General features: G+C 43.0%; 1 long non-coding RNA gene across 3 annotated transcripts; it reads left to right on the top strand.

The window, feature by feature from the left end:
- The first annotated feature begins 286 nt into the window (after positions 1–286).
- Positions 287–3,598, top strand: LOC118407942. Of its 3 annotated transcripts, none has more exons than XR_004830220.1 (3): positions 287–353; positions 2,696–2,859; positions 2,985–3,598. It is a non-coding gene; the product is annotated as an uncharacterized LOC118407942 (long non-coding RNA). The 3 variants fall into 3 exon arrangements; XR_004830221.1 differs by having other exon boundaries at positions 2,696–2,779; XR_004830219.1 differs by having other exon boundaries at positions 2,696–2,768.
- The last annotated feature ends 938 nt before the right edge of the window (positions 3,599–4,536 follow it).

Raw genomic sequence — 4,536 nt, forward strand, 5'->3', positions numbered from 1 at the left:
CGGGGTTATCTGGGGGTAACCAATGCAGACACAAGCGCCGTCAAAAGTAGTACAAACACGCGAAGCTTTTAGATGTTCGTATCTAACTATCAACATTGTTTCTAGATTGTGATATACATATGTATTTGACCAGTGTCAGGATTACGATCATTGTTTTCTGTGATTTATTGGTTGGTATACAACTGACCCAGTTCAGCAGCGGAGGGATATGGATGTACATGTATATCAGAAAAGACAACCGCCGAACTTATCAGTTGGAGACGAAACGCGGCTCGAAGAGGTCATATATCAGAAAGACAACCGCCGAACTTATCAGTTGGAGACGAAACGCGGCTCGAAGAGGTCATGGCTTCGTAAGTACAGTCTAATTTTTTATTGTAGCCGTCCTGTACTATGATGGTGATATACCCACGTTTTAAGTTTCCATATACATGAAATACACCCAAGAAATTGAAGAATGTGTGAGTCCGGTCGATGCTGACATCTGTGATTGATTGTGTTGTTTACTTATTTGCGGACGGAACCTGTGTGATGGAAATAGCCCTATCTATTCAAAGGATCATACAGCATGACAACAACTGGATAAAAAACGGATATTTACTTCCGGACGTTTCGAGTGACATCCATCACTCTTTTTCATCGTTTTATTCGTTTTTCTTTTCCTTTTAGAAAGACACTATACTATTGGGCTAGCCCCTGACGAAACTTTTTTATATTAATAACGTTATATATAGATTATGGGAACTTGGTTGCCATGGGCTTTCTTTCGTCTGAGAAGGATAAATCTTCTGTCATATTTGTCAGTGTCTACTTGTATGTTGCTTCTGTATGTCCGTTGTAATATCGTATTGTTAGTTCATATTGATTTTTGATTTATTTTGGTTTATTTGTTTATGAGTGATTTGTTGCCCAAAGTCGGAGAAAGTGTCTCGTTTTCACAGAACGTTCGAAAACCGTTCCGTCACGCGTGGGCTCCATGTTGGATGATAACCTGGATGAATAGAACACAGAACGGCGCTGTCAAAGTTGCTTGCGGCGGGTTCAAGTGTGCTGTTTTTTCTCCGAAATGCGAATCATTAAGTGACGTAGCCAAGGCTAGATATCGGGACAAAGTTGCAATAATCGGTTCTTGAACCATATGCTTAAAAAACGGCATTCAACATGGTGCCGGTGGTTGAATACCCGGGCATCCGTTGGCCGCTAACCTGGGTGACTAACAGTTATAAGTTATATCGACTCTTTTCATAAAGGCGGAGGACTAGCTACCGATCCCCCACCAAACTTTATACCTGCCCTGTTATCCAGCGTGCCTCACAAGGGGCAAGATTTGGCGCTTCCACGACCCTGACTCCGTGAGACAAGCAGATAGTGCGGCCCAGCGGGTCGTTAGGTTCGCGTGCGCCCGTCTTTTTTCCGTATTTTGTCAACACTAAGCATAATCATAACAATATTAAGCATAATCGGTGCTGCTGACGTTACTGCTCAGTCTTTCAGTCAGGTGCCAAACTGTATCTAGTGACAGCATGAGGTTACAGGAGCTCGGCCAAGAGAATATACACGCTCGCTCGTGTGACTGTCCGTTTAGGATGCAGCCACACGAGTGAGCGTGTATATAAAGTCCGCACGAGGTCCGTACGCGTATTGACATTTTCTTTCATATGATCATACGAAGTCGTATGCACAATAGACACCGATCATACGCATCTGAATGTTTTTTTGTCAGTTTAAGGTACGCGTACTGGGCCGTACTGAGAGAATGCCTGCCTCCTAAAACTAACACAAAACGATTGAGATGCGTATGAGGGATGTATTGTGCCTATTCACACATGTAAGTTCCGTATTGACATGTTTTGTCTTAGGTAAAGTTTGCGACTAAAGTAATATTATCTTCGACCATCTACAATTGTGGGTCAAGAAAAAGAACTTCGTTACTCGTAAACTTTACCCAAACCAAAATGTCAATACTGAATTGAACACGTGCTGACTTGATGTGCGCACAAGTGTGTGAACGAGACAGTCCAGTTTTAATGACCATCACCATCGGAACTTCACTGATTTGGGAGCAGTTTTTTGGTGAAAGGCGAGCATAGACCGACTCCTAAAAATCACGGAGAATTTCTAAAAAAAAGTGTCTTGATTATCCATGGAATATACTCATTTACAGCTCGCTGACATTTTTGTGCGACATGGCCTGTACGTCATTGACATACCTCGTGCCTCAGGAAACCAACATTCAGCCCGTTGAAAGAGTATTATGGCACAAACTACGCGCCGGCGCCCATGTTGGCGGGCCGCTAGAAGAGCTAAAAGTGCCTATAATGAGCGTTGTTAGATAGAAACGGCGAGAAGTCCGTGCCCCGTGTTCATGGAACTCGCATTTAGCACGGCAAACATCCAGCCCGTTTCTGAATAAAAACCTTCTTTCCTCGTACGGGTCCACCACGTGCACACACAGCCGTGTGGAGATCGAGCAGCTTATCATCCAACATGGCCGATCGAACGTTCGAACGCAACTGTGACGTCAAGTGAAAACGATCTTATAGGTTCTGGAGACTAAATATTTGGGCAGATTGTGCAGACTGGACTATTTGTAACTTGATTAGATGGATACCACAGCTTCTTTGTAAATATTTCATTTATTTTGTATCCCATTGTCAGAAACAGTTGAAAGTTTCAATGTTTTGTCCATGTACAGGGTAGAAGTCAGATCAAACCGCCGTGGTCTCCAGGGCTCCATCGACTGCCTTGCTGATGGCAGGACTTAACCGGTCAGTGTGATGTGAGTGAGTGCGCCTGATGAAAGCGCAGACATAGGGGTGTAATCAGTGCAGACTTGTTGGAATATATCAATCAGCCAAGGTGATCAAGTTGAGATGAGTGTGTGTTTGTTCTCCTAAGAGCGACCGCTATTTTCAGTATCAGTGTATCCGTTAAGTATTTGAAACGGGCGATGTGATCTCTGTATTTTCTCTCGATCCCAACAGACTAATGATACATACAGGACACGAGTGACAACGTCGAGGTGTTCCGCCACAACTTGCACAGGGACTCCTACCACGACGGGGAAAATCAGTCGAGTCCTTCCACTGCAAGTCGGTGAGACGAGATGCATCACTGGAGGAGCCGGAATAGACGTCCGCGTGCCTTATAAAGTCGGGAAGGAGGGGAGCCACACATCACCCAGAACAGCACCGTCGACATGAGGAAGACAACGAGAGGAGAGTGCCAGACCAGTAGCAGATCTAGAATAGCCAATCGATTGCGCTGCTACAACCATAGTGAACCTAAAACTAGTTAGAGAATTCACGGACTGGTTTTGAGGTGATTTATACCATTACTATGCATTTAGTGTACCGGGTATACATTGCAGTAGTAGTTGAGTGTGCATGTAAATCAAAGAACCGCACATAAGGTTAACCTCAGCGACGACGGACCGAATCAAACCGGAGATGGATGTAGTTAAGGAGAGAACGGCCATAGAAATGTTCAGTACAATTATTCTGTATCCAACCTGTGACCGAAGTTAGCGGGGTCAGCATTATGTAGTAACGTCAAAACACTTTAACAGTGTCCCGTGCCAAGTGTACGGAAAACCTTGTCTCTGCGTCCTTCCTTTATTCTAGCTGTGCTAGTCATAGTCTTCAAAGCAGAATCTAAACAACTTGAAATCCATTGGTTTCATGACTTGTTTGAAATATGTGACTTATTAACCTTTCAGTTTTCACAATCAGGCTTTACTTAATATGTATCTATATAGCCGGTATAACCGCCCTTCGGCGTAACACACCAGCTTCAATTCCAAACGACAATTACCTGAAAGCACTTCACTTCATATTTTATAGATATCGACATAAAACTGTGGCATATTCGTCTTCATCATTTGCTTTGACCTCGTGAAAGCATATCATCCCAAAGCTCAAAAGACGAAGGCGGAAGCTATTTTTCTAGCCTCAAAATCATCCTTTCTATAGCTCCAAACGACATCCACTTAAAGCATTCCATTCCAAATTGTAAAAAGCACAAGCTTATATAAGAAATAAAAGCTGGGACATATTGCTCTTCATTATAGTATTCATAAGCATGCGAAACATCGTAACAATCTGTAACAGTGTGTACTGCCTATGCCCCAAAACACTTATCTCCCCTATTGCTGCATAATATCGGGTAATTTGTTAGAAAATGTAATGTGCTATATAGTCATTCGGTCGGTCAAAAAGAGCCTAAACTAAACAATACTACACTACTTGTTGCCGCCCACTCAACAAAGCAATAAATTTTTAACAATTCAAAACATATCAGACTTGATAAGTGAAACGAGTATCTAACACATGAATTCCTGGTTTATAACATCGGTCACGTCATCGTATTATACGCCATACCCAAAGCAGACTAAAGGTCACACACAAAAACAAATTCCCTAGGGAATACCCGTAGAAAAATACCCGTAGAAAAATTCCTCGCATGCCTGCGGAATTCCTAGAATTCCTGTCAAACGGTCGCACACTATAAACATTAGGCTCGCCCCTGAGGCGTCGC

Source organism: Branchiostoma floridae, unplaced genomic scaffold (assembly GCF_000003815.2).
Source record: "Branchiostoma floridae strain S238N-H82 unplaced genomic scaffold, Bfl_VNyyK Sc7u5tJ_150, whole genome shotgun sequence".
Lineage (NCBI taxonomy): Eukaryota > Metazoa > Chordata > Leptocardii > Amphioxiformes > Branchiostomatidae > Branchiostoma > Branchiostoma floridae.